Consider the following 15437-nt stretch of genomic DNA (forward strand, 5'->3'; position numbering starts at 1 on the left):
CACATGTTCACCACACATGGGGCCCAATCCAGAAAGGGACTTTGGACTCATAAAGTTATGAGTGCAGACACTCGGCATTCGGGGTGGAGTCTTTTCAGTTAGGGCAGACTCTCTGCAATTAGTGTAGACTCTCCACGCTGCAGTGCTCCATGTGAAGATGTTGCCCTTGGTGCAGATTCCTCACTTGTAACTTTATGAGTCATTAGTTCCTTTGTGAATCAGGTCCATGGAGTCTTACTACTATATTCTTGCTGCATATTCACCTCACATACACACACTCAACACAACAGTATATCAACAGTATATCAACAACTGTATCACCAAGCTACCAAAGTATCATGCCCAAAACTTTGAGGACTAAAAATCAAGAAACTAAGTGCATATAGGTAATTTTAGATTTACTACGCTTAACTCAATATATATGTACATTGAAGATATGTATTGCCAGGGTATATAGATGTGAAGTTAAGAAAAGTAAACGTATAATTACCTACATAAACTTGCAGAGACAGTACGTTTGTCCTCAATATTTTGTTATAATCAGGTAGCATAATATCTGGGGCCAACATTATGGTAAAGTAACCTCAACATACAAAGGTTATGTTATGTTAGTGCAAAGGTCTAGAAGCCTTGCTGGCTAGTCTAATAGTCTTAACTCTCAAAGCATCAATGTTGGCCTTACAGATACCTCCACTACCCTTCAAATTGCCTTCATAGTTTCGCAAGCCACTCGCCTGATGCAAAAGCTAACTTTACTGGCCTTGGATCCCAGTTCTAACAGAGTTGGCAATATGAGCCCTCCAACATTTGGAGGCCCTCTATGTGCTATCTGAGCTCATTTATTTGCAGCTTTTCTGACCCACACATCTGCCGATCAGAGGAATACTGCACCCCCCTTCACTGAGTATCATAGCCCTTTGACACCCTTTATTTGCCACTAACAATGTTTGCTGACTTCAGCCCTCTATATAATAGTTTTGGCTTTTTTCATTTTACATTCTCTTATTCTTCAGCTAATACTTTCCATGAGTTTCATAGTTGGGCTGAAAAAGGTGGGGCTGTCTAGGAATTGAAGGCAGAGGAGGAATGATTAGTTGCTGTTAACAGAGGGTATATGGTAATACATGTGGTCTAGATTCAAATAGGTTCCCTCTTCTCATTCTTATTCCTTCTCCTTTCCTCCACACCTTTTCCTTCTATGCTTTCTGATCTTGGTCCTCCTCCCTGTGTTTTTCCTAGTCTCCTCCTTCTCTGAGTTGTTTTGGTCCTCCTCCTGGCTACTCTCCCACTAGCCCTGTGGCCCTGGTACCGATTTGTCTAATTTTGTGGTCCTCTTTCTAGTTCATCCTGCTCTGCTCCTTCCGGACACTTCCAGGTCCTGCACCTCCTTACATCAGCTCTTCCTGGAACTCCTGGTCCTGGTAACCTTTGTTCTGGTCCTGCTCATAGTCCCCATCTTGCTTTTGCTAGTCTGCTGTGTACTTCTTCACCTGGCCTTCTTGTCCTGGTCTTCCTGGAGATAGTTTGCAAGACTCTTGTACTCTCAACCTGGTCCTTCAGATCCAGTTCACCATGATCATCTGATTACTGTAACACCAGCTCTTAGTCTTACTCAGCACCTTGGTACATCTGATTTCTCATGTTCTGGCCCACTCTTAGGACAGGCCCTTATAGTCCCTGTCTTTCTGACTTAGGTTGCCCTGGTCCTCCTGGTCCTGTGCCTTGTCTAAATAGTGCTTTCAACACTGCTCTAACTGGTCCAGCACCTCTTGGTCCTAGTTCTCTTTATTTGTCTTTTTCTGAGCCTGGTTCTTTTAGTCCTGGCCCTCCTGACCATCCAGGTCCACTCCTCTTGGTCTTTCTGGGTCTGGCTGTCGTGGCCCTCTGAATCTTCCTCATCTTGCTCCTCCTAATCCTAGGCCTGAGTTGTGAATCCTGGTCCCACTAGCACTCTTATGCCCATTACTTGTCCTTTTGGCCCAGGTCCTTCTATGTCTAGTGCTCATGGCTCTGTTATTCCTGCTGCCCTTGGTACGCCCCCCTCATCTTTCTTACTTATTCTGGTCCACAGGTCCTACTGGCCGTTTTCTTCATCCCCCTGATCTTCCTGTCCCTCTTAAGTATTGTCCTGACTCTTCTAGCCCTTACTGTCCTGCTACCTCTCCTCGTAGGTCTACAGCAATTGGCCATATTCCTCATTGCTCTGGTCCCCCTGGGCCTGGCCATCCTGCCACTCAAACTTCTGGCCATCATGTACCTAGCCCTCCGACATAATCCTCATGTTCTGGGACCATCCTTGTTCTGATCCCACTAGTCCTTGTCCTTTTTTCATTCCCCACCATGGTCCTCCTAGACATGCTATGCCATGTCCTGGACCTCTTTGATCTGGTCTTGACAGTTTCCTGGTCCTGTTGAAGCATATCCTTCTGGCTGTGGTTGCCTGGGTTTCTGGTCTCTACCCCAGTCTTCCTGGTCCTGGTTTGCATATTCTTGTTTTTCATGGTGTTTGTTCTTTCCCATTATTTTTTGCCCTCTGGACCTTATCCTCTTTGTCCTGATCCTTATAGTTTGGGTTCTCCTGGTCCTTCTAGCCACCCTAGTCATTATCTCCTTGGTCTTGGCCACACTGCTCTTTATTGTTTTTGTCCTCTCATGTTGGGCATTCTTCTTCTAGTCGTGCTGGCCCTTCCTTGATTACCCTGGTCTTGACCTACCTGCTCCTGTTCTTTTCTGGTTGTATCCTCACTCTGGAAGTCCTAGTCCTAGTATAAGAGCCTTTTGTCCTGCTGGTCCTCTTGTTCCATCTGAATTCTTGGTTCCTGGCCCTCCTAGTCGAAGCCCTCCTTGTTTGGGTTATTCTAGCCCCCCTGGCTGTATTCCATGTTCTCTTGGTACTGCAGACAGTGGCCCTGCCCCTCTTGATCCATTTTGTCTTTATTCCTGTACTCCTGAGCCTGTTTTTTTCTTACCCTAGTCCTCTTTGCCATTTTTCCAGTTGCTTTGGTCTTCCTGACTCTGATTGGCCTTCTGACATCTGATCTTCCTCAATGAAGCCCAGCTACCTGAGATGATCGAACTACTTGTTTTGCTACTCTAGGCCCTAGTTACTTATGTCCTGATCTTTATGGTTTCTGTTTCCCGTTTTCCTGATCATGATTATTTTAGTCAACCTAGAGATCCTTGCTTTGGTTTTCCTGGTACCCCTGGTCCTGGTCCCTCTGGTCTTCCTAGTTCACTTCATGCTTGTCCTGGGCTTATTATTCAACATGGTTCAATTGTCCTCCTGGTCCTGATCTACCTAGTCCTACATCTCCTGCTTCTTATGGGTCTTCAATAACTTGTCCTGTCCCATCACTGATCCGCCTAGCCTTTCCTAGTTCTGATGTTCCAGGGCTTTCTGTTGATGCTAGTCTTAGAGCTTACTGGTCTTGGCCTTCAGAGTCCTGTTCCATGTGGCAATCATTCCCACATACTCCTGTCCTTGGTCGTCTGGTTCTTGGTTCTCAGACCTCCTGCCCTTGCCCTTTTCAACCTCCTGAATGTAATTCTGTTCCATCTGCCCTTCTGGCCCAGCTCCCTGGTTTATCTAGTTCCCCTGGTTTGCTGTTTCCTATTCTTTGGCTTGTTTTCCCCGGTACATGTAGTCCTGGTCTTGTGAGTTGCAGCATTTCTTTGTCTGTTCTTTCTGCATCTGGTCTTCTTGTGGTATTCCCAGAGGCCTTGGTTTCCCTACCCCTCCAAGACCCCTAGTCCTCCTGTCACATTCTACTTGTCATCCTGGTCTCCTGGCGTGCCTGCTCTTATTCCTCTGACTATAGCCTTTCTGTCATTGTCATCCTATTACTGGTTGTCTTCCTTGTATTATATCCCCTTGGCTCTGCCCCCTAATTCCCATTTTATGGGTCACCCTAATACATGTAGTCCTTGTCCAGCTGGTTTAGGGTCGCTCTGAGTATGACACCCATGGATTCTCTGATCCTAGTCTCATTGGTCCTGGGCATCCTAGTCTGTATTTTTCAACCAAACCTGACCTAAGGCCTTATGGTCTTGGTATGCCATAGCCTTCTTGGTTGTGGTCTTCCTGACCCTGGTCCTTCTGATTCTGGTTACTTGGTTCTCCTAGATCTGTTCTCTGTGGTTCTCGTTTTCTCTAGCCCCTGGTATTTCTTACTATTGCTCTTTGGATACTGGCCCTCTTGGGTCTGCTCAACAGGGTCTGCTAGCCCTGGCCCTTGTTCTCCACAATCAACTGGTCTTGCTGATGCTTCCTGGCCCTTCTTGTCTTGCTGGTCAAAGGTTTTCTGTCCCTCTTGTCTCCCATTCCTTCTGTTACCTCATGCCCTTGACCACTTACTAGTGGTCCCACTACATACTCATCATCTTGGTTGAGGAACCTCCAGTCCTGTTTCGCCTGGTCCTTTTATTTCCTGTTCATTTGTTTCTAGTTCCATGAGTCCTCATGACTCTGGTAATTATAGCTTTTCTGGTGGTTCACCTCATAGTAATCATCCTCCAATCGATATTCCTTCTTCCTTTTCCGGGTCCCCTTCAGAAACTCTCTCTGTCCCTACCCGACAGTCCATTTTTAGCAATCTCTCATCTGTTCCATTCACTTCTTCCAGAATGTCTGCCTCCCTGTATCTACCTCCTATTTTATCAATACCTTACCAAAACACTATGCTTTCTCTTCCACTTTTTTACCTTCTACTTCATACATCAGTCTACACTGCTACTCTGAGCATCTCTCCAGGCACCTCTCTGTCATTCTCCTTTCTTCTGTTTTTTTGGGGGACCTCACATATTACAATACTCATGACTTTCTGTGATACTATTGATCACATTACTGGTGACAAATGAACTGACATAATTGATAACAACACTGTGCATGGTGGGGGGTGAGTTATAGTTACTTGAAATAACTATAATCGCTGTATTTCAGTGGTTTTCAGTTTAGAACGTCACATTTAAACTAACATTTTCACCTAACTATAATGTCAATTTAACATTCATTTTTTCACAGTATATAAACACATTAATACATTCATTATAATACTATTTAGATTCTTTTACTACATTTTATTCCACAATATCAGTCTCCAAATCAGGCCTTGTACAGACACAAAGGCTGAGGTCTGCTGAAGAAAAGACATGCAGTGTGGATGGAATGCCCTGGGTGGAACTCCCTCTAATGACCTTGGTCTCACAAAGTGTTTTTTATAAGGCCCATGTTATTGCCCATGCACACATCCTGACATGGGTATGTACCTAGCTAGATGTTAGATTGTGTGCACAAACTTGGATTGACAATACAAAACAAAAATGCCTGATATGTTCACATTCTGTTCTTGTCTAACATGATACAAAGGGGTGTGATAACAGTCCAAGATGTACATTACTGATAATGATACTTTCACAGAATGGAAACTGATCATATAATAAAAACATTTCTTCTAAAATGCAAGAACTGCAAGTACAGCTAAAATGAATAAAAAGGAATAAAAACAGCATGTACATCTAAATAAAGGAGAACAGGCTAGCAAGCCGAAGCTAAGCTAAACTCCTATACCCAGGTAACTAAAATGGATCCACGACAACTCTGCTCAATCCAGATTTTTTGAATTTGTTAAAGTGAAGGAACTGGATGACAGTGGACTCCTCTTTAACTGCCAGAAATTGCAGCTAAAAGATGGAGACTAATCCCAGGACTTGAATATCTCCATTAACACAGGCTGGTGCAGACTCTGCTGTAACTCCCTGACTATGGACCTGTGTACTGTCCCTTTCCTCAGTTCTAGCACTATGCCTCATAAGCTCCTGAAGCTGTGCAGATCTGCCCTGCTGCTGCTGACTTTACTTGCAAGGATGCAGGAAGCCACCAGCCAAAAACGTCTAAAGATGCACACTAATAGTGCCATGAAGTACGTCTATACCGTGCCAGAGACCAGTACTAGGCTAGCGATGAACTAATAATGCAGGTTCCAATTAGGCTATGCATGACAAACGCACTAATTCACTATGGTGATGGTCACCTCAGTCTTTGCCTCAATTTGTGGCATCCATTTATTTGTTTCCCACTACCCAAATATTGTGATCAGATGCCAATCTAAATTGTATAGAAACCGTTGTTTGGGTGCCAGGAGTCATTCTTGCTGGGCTTTTGACCACAGCCTGTCATGCACAATTCCAATACGTGGATGGCCTGCTTGCTTTCTAGATTCTCACAATCCAGACAGGGCCTATGCACGCCCCTAGTTTTGCAAGATATTTCCCCCTTTAAACTAGTCTCTAATGAATAAAAATGTTGTCAAAAGAATAAGTGAAAAAAACGGAAATTATGTAAATTATAGGCAAACCCAATTATTGGAGTTGCTGATGGTCATCCTAAACAATATCTAGGTATTTTGCAAAATGTTATCTCTTCACTTTGATGATTGATTCTGCTTGTTTTCTTTCTCTACTGGTAGAATCTATTATTTTTGTGTTGTCTTACATTTTCTGGTGAGGAGAGCAGTGCTTACAAAGTTAAGATGTTTAGTTGTGTAATGTCCTCATGGACGTCATTTAGAGATCACAAAGGGTCGCAAATGCGACTCCCTGCCTTGCTCCTTGCAACACCTGGCCTCAGAGGAGGCAAAATCAGTGCCAGGTACACAAAGGCAGACCCACTGTCCTTGTCTTTTGTTAATTCTTTATTACAATGAGAGTGGATAATATTTTGTTAGTCACAATTAGCGAAATAAAGAATGAACTACAGTTCGCTTGAATGTGACCCTACCTGGCAGAAATGTATATCATATGCACGTTTACGGATGAGAGTGTGTTTATGTGAGAAAATGTGTGTTTATGTGTAAATGTGTGTGTATGTGTACGTCTGCATGTGTGAGTGAAAGTAAAGGAAGTAAAGGTTAAATGGCGTCTGAGGTCACCTCTGCTTTTATGGTTGTCCTGCTTTTATTCACAGCACAGCCATCATGATCAGTTAGTCATTGCAAACAGCACTCATTTTGTTTGCTTTGGATGCGCAGGATTTTTCAATGTGATTATATAATTAGTGTGGTTTGTGGGAATTCGACACCTTTTTTATTTTTAATTTTTATTTTGGATTTTTGGTTTTGTAGGATCAAATAAGGCACATCAATATGTCAACATTGTGAACAGAAGCTACAGTTACAATGAGCCAGGTTAATGCTGATATATAAATAGAACAGGGGGAGTCACATTATAGAACGGTAGCATAGGGTACTGAGGCCCTTAGTGGGAAAGAAGGGAGTGATAATCCAGGCGAGGGGCTTGTCCACAATCCACCACAAAGGGGTCTGTTGCCAGAATTTGTGCTTAAAGGTTGCCATATATCCTTCGGGTGAGAGAATGGAGGTTGCAGAGAGGCGTAGAGCTTACTGGCGGTGTCACAATAGATGAGGTCCTGAAGCCATGCCACTTCCATAGACGGGCAGCACTGCCCCAGTGTAATGCAGCTGATGCTTGGCGAGCAGTAGCGCCAAAGCTGCAAAGCGCCAAATAGACTTTGGTAGCATTTTCACATAGCCCAACAGGGCCTTCAGGGTGTCAGGAGAAAGATCTTGACGGATCATAAAAGACAAAGCAGACCAAGATAGCAGGACCCCAGTATACCCAGATAGCAGGACCAGACCACAACAGATGTAAGAAGTCAGCATGGCCAGCTCTACCCTTTAGACATTGGTTGGACAGTGTAGGATGTATTACAGCAAGAGCCAGTGGGGTAGTGTATATGCAGCGTATGTATTTAAAATATAACAGTTTGTGGCAATAGTTGTTGGATACTAATTTGACCTGTGTGCAGCAGTAATACCAAATTTGATCTTTTAGGGAACATCCCAGATCCCTTTTCCAGACGACCATCGACTTTTCCGGCCCGCTGGGTCTAATTTGCAGAGACGAATCATACATTCACGAAATGAAGTGCACATTGTCAGAAGCCTTAATGGTAAGGGACAGTGGGAAGAAATCTCTAGGTTCCATGGGATATGTGGGTAAAACAGAGCATAACGTACTGTATCGCCTGTGTACGATAAATCTGTCAAGTGCGGATACTTGAAGCCCATTGGTCACATTCATGGCCGAGCAGAGCTTAGAGTCTGAAAGCAGGTCCCCAACTGTGTATAAGTGGAGAAAAGAAATAGTGCACAGTCAACGACTCACATGTCAGTGGGAGCCAAGGGTTGTTAGCAAGGGGGATATGTGGTGAATGAAGGGTATGAAAGCCTAGGTAGCAAGGACATTTAGCCCATGCCCAGCAGGTTGTTGGGAGAGTCTGTATTTCCACTGGATTTCTATATAGGCCTTTAGGCAGCAGGCGAGAGATAGAGAAGCAGAGGGGATCTGCGATTGCCCTGTCTGAGATATTGGACCCTGCTATCAGGATGGTACTAATAGTAGGCTAATTGTGCTTGGGAAATTAATTAATAAAGATAGAAGTATGGTACACCAAAGCCCCAGAATTGAAACAGGAATGTCAGAGTGGACAAGTGCAGGCGGGGATGCCTACCCTCCAAAACCAATCGCGTAAGGGGACCACACAGTGAGTCAAAGAAATGTCTGGTTAAGGCTATAGGAATATTTAAAAATAAAGAAAGAAAACGAGGAAGAACCATCATGTTTATAATGGCAACTCTCCCGCCAAGGGATGGAGGCAGCCTTATCCAGCGCTCAACCTGTACAGCAAGCCTATCTACCGCCGGGCCATAGTTACATAGAACAATTTTGGCACTGCACCTGTGAAGGTGTATACCAAGGTATTTGTTACAGTCTTCCCTCCAGATCAAGGGGTAAGAGACAAGGCAGGGCATAGTGGCCTCCCTGAGGGGGAATGTTTCAGACTTATTCCAATTAATGGATAATCCAGAGAAAGAGCCAAAGCTGACAACCTCATCAATCAGTGGGGTGAGATTATTGGCTGGATTCCAAACAAAAAGCAGAATGTCATCTGCATATAGGGAAACAAGAAGGGGGCCATTGCGGAAGCGAAGACACCTATGCAGGTGCATTTCCTGAAAACGGCACACCAGGGGGCCCATGCAGATGATAAATAAGAGCGGAGAAAGTGGGCATCTTTGGCGGGTGCTACGAGATAACATAAATGGGTTGTATAATGTCCCATTTACCTGGCTGAGGAAGACGTATAAAGTAGAGCAATGAGGTCTCAGAAGGCACTTGTAGGAAGGTAGCCTCTTTCTAGCTTGGTTACCCCCACTTTTGGCCTGTTTGTCAGTATGTTTTATAGTTTTGTCACTGTGGTTGACTGTGTCACTGGGATCCTGCTAACCAGGACCCCAGTGCTTATGCTCTCTCTCCTCTAAATGTTGTCACTGCATACCGTTAACCCAGTATTTCATCCAAAATTGGCACACTTATCATCCCTTATAAGTCCCTAGTATATGGTACCTAGGTGCCGAGGGCATTGGGGTTCCAGGGTATCCCTATGGGCTGCAGCATTTCTTTTACCACCCATAGGGAGTTCATGAAAAAGCTTCAATAGGACTGCCATTGCAGCCTGTGTGAAATGGTACAAGCACCCTTTTACACTGCACCACATCACTTATAGTCACCTATATGTCAGGCCTTCCAGCCCTGAAGGCTAGGTGCAGTATACCTGTGTGTGAGGGCACCCCTGCACTAGCAGAGATGCCCCCACGTAATCCAGGACAAATTTCCTGGACTTCGTGAGTGCAGGTTATTACATATGCCTAGCTACATAATGATAACTCTGAATATGATCATGTTTGGTATCAAACATGTTCGAATCATATCCCAAGGCTTTTGCAAGGATTGGTTGTATGATTCCACGTACTCTGGGGGATCCTTAGAGGACCCCCAGTATTGCCATTCCAGCCTTCTGAGGTTTTCCAGGCAGCCCCAGCTGCTGCCATCCCTCAGACAAGTTTCTGCCCTCCTGCTGCTTGTACAGCTTGAGTTCAGGAAGGCAGAAACAAAGTATTTCTTTTGGGAGAGGGGTATTACACCCTCTCCCTTTAGAAATAGGTGTTACAGGCTTGGGAGGGGTAGCCTCCCTAAGCCACTGGAAATGTTTTAAAGGGCACATTTGGTGCCCTCCTTGCATAATCCAGTCTACACTGGTTCATTTACCCCCAGTCCCTGCACTGGCGTGCAAATGGACAAAGGAAAGGGGACTGACCACTTCCCTGATCCATCACCACTCCAGGGGTGGTGCTCAGAGCTCCTCCAGAGGGTCCCTGGGTTAGTCCATCTTGATTTCCAGATGGGCAGGGAAGTCTGGGAGCATCTGAGTGGCCATTGCCAGCAGGTGATATCAGACCCCTCCCCTGATAGGTGCTTACCTCGTTAGGTAACCAATCCCACTTTCAGAGCTATTTAGGGTCTCTTCTCTGGGTAGGTCTTCAGATTTGGATTGCAAGACTCCAGCAGGAATCCCCTGCATCGTTTACTTCACCTTCTCACAGAAGAAACTGCATCTGGACCTTCAGGAACTCCACAAAACTGCAACAAAGAAGCCAGGACGACTTCTGCAACATTGTATCTTCAGCTCCTGCCAGCAACTGCAACTGTTTCTCAGTCGTGCATCCTCAGATGGCATCCATTCTTCAGCCTGCACCAGAGGAGCAAAGGAATCTCTCTAGGAGTGAAGGTATCACTCCCCTGCTCCTGCAGGCACCGTCTGCATTGATGACTGGTGGCATGGATCCTCTCTCCTGATGAAGTGCGTGGATTCAGCATCACGGGTGGTAGACTGAAGTAGTCCCGACGGTCCTGACGTCCAGCTGTCCAACTTTGGTGGAGGTAAGAGCTTGCCTCCCCACGCAAGACAGTACCCTCATGCACCACGTGATTTGCAGTTACCAAGGCTTGTGTGCAACCTTCCATAAAGTCTTCATGCACAGCACAGATCGGGCCTCCAGCACTCCCTTCTGTGATGCACAGCTTCCTGAGGCGTTCTCCAGCTGCATGGGACCCTTTGTCATAGTGATGCATGGGCCTCCGTTTGCACCTCCTGTGTCCCCATCCTGTAGGACTCCTGGTCATGCTGCTTGGTCTTCTGAGGGCTCTGTGGACTGTTGAGTGCCTCCTCTGCCCCCCCCCCCGAGTAGAGTCAACCTGGTCCTTCCTGGTCTCGGGCAGCGCCATTTTCCTCCAACCGTAATCTTTGCATTTGCCAAGGCTTGTTGGCAGAATCCAGCAAGGCAAGCCATACTGCAATCACCCATCCGGCATGAGGCAACATCTGCACCAACCAGGAACCCACATCCGTCTTCTTGGGTGCAGTACTGACTGTTATTCTTTACTGGAAGTTCCACTTTTGCACCTTCATCTGGGCAAGCAGGGGCTCCTGTTCTTCCTGGACTCTTCTGTGCTACTTGAATTTGGTCCCCTTCTTCTAAAGGTATTCAGGTCAAGAAATCCATTGTTGGTGTCTTGCAGTCTCTTCTGTTTCTTGCAAATCTTCTTTCTCATTTTTTTCTGTGTAGTAGGAAGGTGCCTGTGATTTACTACTACTTTCCTGGGGTTCTATTACTTTTGTCTGGTGTTTTCTTATGCTCCCAGTGCCCATCTACACACTACTCTTGCCTAGGTGGGAAACCAACATTTGCATTCAATTTTTTTAGTATATGGTTTGTGTTCCCCCAGGCCCATTTCTAACCATTGTGATTTTCACTATTTGCCCTGTTTTCTAATTGTTACTTAACTGTTTTGGATACTAGTGTATATATTGTGTATATTACTTACCTCCTAAAGGAGTATAGGCCCTCATTACAACCCTGGCGGTCGGTGTTAAAGCGGCAGTAATACTGCCAACAGGCTGGTGGTAAAAAAAATTGAATCACTACCACAGCGGAAACCGCCAACACATACAGCCACCTTAACACTCCAACCACCATGGCGGTAGCAACAAACAAGGCGGCGGTAACTGCCAACAGACAGGTGGAAGACAATTTACCGCCTACCCCATTACAACCCACCCATCCGCCAGCTTTTCCGGGGCGGTACCAACACCATCGAAACATGGCAGAAACAGTACTTGGAAGGGAAACCACTCACCTCTCGACACTCAAAGAAGAACCAGGACGCCATGGAGCCCGAGCTGCATGTCCTGCCCATGCTGGTGTATCTTCTCATATATCAGGAGTACCAATGGCAGCGACGATGACCACGGTGAGTACAGCACCTAGTAGACAGGGGAGGGGGAAGGCAAAAGAGAGTGACACACACGCGCAACACGCAACATCCCCACCCACACCCTCACCCCCAACACCATACACACAAACACATGAAACAAAATTACATATACACCCCGTAACCCTCTGGAAGAACGCAAGGACAAAAGGAATTGAGTCAAATTAGTGTAATAGTAGAATTTTAGAGAAATACATATATGAATAAATAAACAGTATGTACAATATATATACAATATATACAAAATGAGGGACAATGTCCACACAAAAATAGTCTGTGGCCCACTGGGCCATAACACATAGGCCAAGCCCACACTTGACTCCTGACTCAATACGGAGAGAACACTGCAGGGTCATCAGGTCGAAAACACACAGGCACCTCAGGGGGATGAGAAAGGGGGGTGCACCTCAACCAGAAGATGCTCCTGGAGGGGGCTCCATGCCCACAGTTTTGTCCTGGGGAGTGCAAAGCCACAGACCCTTAAGTGGGTGGTTTGCCCACTGCTTGGTCCTGGGGAGTGCAAAGCCACAGTCTCTCAAGTCTCTTCAGTGGGTGGTTTGCCCACTGCTTGGTCCTGGGGAGTGTAAAGCCACAGTCTTTCAAGTCTCTCCATTGGGTGGTTTGCCCACCGCTTGGTCCTGGAGAGTGCAAGGCCACAGTCTCTCAAGTGGATGGCTTCTTCTACTAGTTCCGGAGGGGGCTTTGTTCCCAGTGTGTTTCATCCTGCCAAGTATAGGGTGAGTGGATGCCTTTCTCCACTGGTTCTGGAGGGGGCATTGTGCCCAGTGTGCTTCATACTGCCAGGGATAGGGTGAGTGGATGCTTTTCTCCACTGGTTCTGGAGGGGGCTTTGTGCCCAGTGTGCTTCCTCCTGCCAAGGATAGGGTGAGTGGATGCCTTTCTCCACTGGTTCTGGAGGGGGCATTGTGCCCAGTGTGCTTCATCCTGCCAAGGATAGGGTGAGTGGATGCCTTTCTCCACTGGTTCTGGAGGGGGCTTTGTGCAGAGTGATGCTTTAATTGGGGGTGCCAGGTCACAGTCCCTCACCTGGGTGTCAGAGCCACGAGATTTGCAGTGGTCAGGGTGCATGATAGTCCATGGAGGCAGGGCTACAGTCCATCTGTCTGTAGTTATGGCTCAACAGTGGTAGTAGTGCTGGTGGCAGTGGGTGTGCTGCCAGTGGTGGGGGGAGGCTCCAGCACTTCTACTGCAGCCTTGGACAGCTGCCCACTGTGGCTGCTGTTGCTGTCAGTGGTGCTACTGTCAGTGGTGCAGGTGGCAGTGCTAACGTCGGTGCTTGCGGCGGTGCAGATGGCGGTGCTGGCTGCGGTGGAGGTGCCAGTGCTGCCAGTGGTGGGAGGAGGCTCTAGCCCTTCTCCTGCAGCCTCGGACAGCTGCCCACTGGGGCTGCTGCTGCTGACAGTAGTGGTGCTTGCGGCGGTGCAGATGGCGGTACATGTGGCAGTGCTTGTGGCATTTGCAGGTGGTGGTGCTGGACGTGGTGCAGGTGGCTGTGCAGGTGGCAGTGCTTGCGGCGGTGCTTGCGGCAGTGTTTGCGGCCGTGCAGGTGGTGGTGTTGGCTGCGATGCAGGTGGCTGTGCTGGCTATTGTGCTGCTAGCCACGAGGCCTACACCTGCAGGCTCGGACAGCTGAAGTGCCTTGGCTGGTGTTTTCTGCCCCTTCCTGCCCTTGGCAGATGATGGTGTCAACTTGGGTCTGGTCGGAGGAGTATTTGACGTGGCCTTGCTGGGTGGTTGTGGCTCCTTCCCCTTACTGGATGCTGTCCCCTTCTTCACCTTGCCAGGTGGCGGAATGTTATTTGCCTTGGCAGGGATTGGTAGCACACTCGCTGGCCTGACGGGTGCCTCCTTTGAGCCTAAGACAGCTGCAGGAACCAGAGCGGATGTGGACTTGGTGCCTGAGGTGCTGGGCTTGGTTTTGGCCACCCTGGCCCGAGGAGAAGGATGGGGGAGGGGGACGGAACAGGTCAATGTTGGCTAGGAAAAGCTTCTTAGGGACATTGGGGCGGGAAGAGGGTGAAGGTTTGGGAGTGGAGAAAGAGGGAGTGCTTGTAGGAGGTGTCAGTCTGGTGTGTCTGGGTGCAGGTGCATGAGCTGGATGCTGTTGTGAGGTGGATGGCTGTTGGGTGGGTGTGTGCTTGCATTTGTGTACTTTGGGAGAAGGGGTCACAGGCACAGTGGGAGAGGACACAGGTGCATGGATATGGGGGTGGTGACTGCCAGTGATGGGTGTGTAGTGATGCGCGTGCTGGTGATGGACGTAGTGGATGAGGATGCAGTGCATTTAGGTGTGAGTGGAGATGCCACTGGGAGGGAGGTGGACGATGAGGAGGAGGGGGACACAGTGGAGGCAGTGGATGTTGGTGGGTCTGCATGGGGACGGTGCTTGTGTGAGTGCCTGTGAGATGAAGTGTGGTGCTTGTGCTTGCCTGAGCCACTTTTGTGTGTTAATCTGGGTGAATGCTGGTCTGAAGGTGTGCTTGGGATAGGCTGGGGTTGAAGGGGATTGGGACTGGGTAGAGGAAGTTGAAGGGGGAAGGCTAGAGACAGGGACAATGGCTGCCATCAGTGCAGAGGCCAGAGCCTGAAATGCTCTCTGTTGGGCTGCCACGCCAGAGTGACTGCCCTCCAGGTATGCATGTGTTTGTTGCAAGTGCCTCTCAACACCTTGGATGGCATTCAGAATGGTTGACTGCCTAACAGTGAGGGATCTCAAGAGGTCAATAGCCTCCTCATTGAGGGCAGAAGGGCTGACCAGAGCAGGACCTGAGGTGCCTCAGATGCCCACCCTCCTGGGTGAGCGGGCACGGAAACATGCTGAGGGGCTGCTGGGAGGGCGGTGCTGGTAGAGGGGGTGGTGGCTGTACCTGTTGTCGGGGTGGGCACAGAGGTGTACGCCACCGCCAGGGAGCTTTCATCGGAGGAGGAGTCGCTGTCTCTTGTGTCTCCATCATGGTGCTCCCCTCACCCTCCGTCCCACTGGTGCCCTCACCCTTGGTAGATTCAGCCTCCAGGCCCATGTGGGATGCAGCTCCCTCCGTCGCCAGTGCCTCTGCTCCTCTGCCTGATGATGCTAATGCACACAAGGACAGAGTGACAAAACAGAAAAGGGGGGGGAGAGAGACAAAGGATACACTTGGTCAATCCCAGTAACAAGCCTACCGTTGGCATACACAACACACAGGGAGCTGCCCTATGCTCTAGGCCATGCACTAACAGTTACAATG

The sequence above is a fragment of the Pleurodeles waltl genome, chromosome 6, assembly GCF_031143425.1.
Source record: "Pleurodeles waltl isolate 20211129_DDA chromosome 6, aPleWal1.hap1.20221129, whole genome shotgun sequence".
Taxonomy (NCBI): Eukaryota; Metazoa; Chordata; class Amphibia; order Caudata; family Salamandridae; genus Pleurodeles; species Pleurodeles waltl.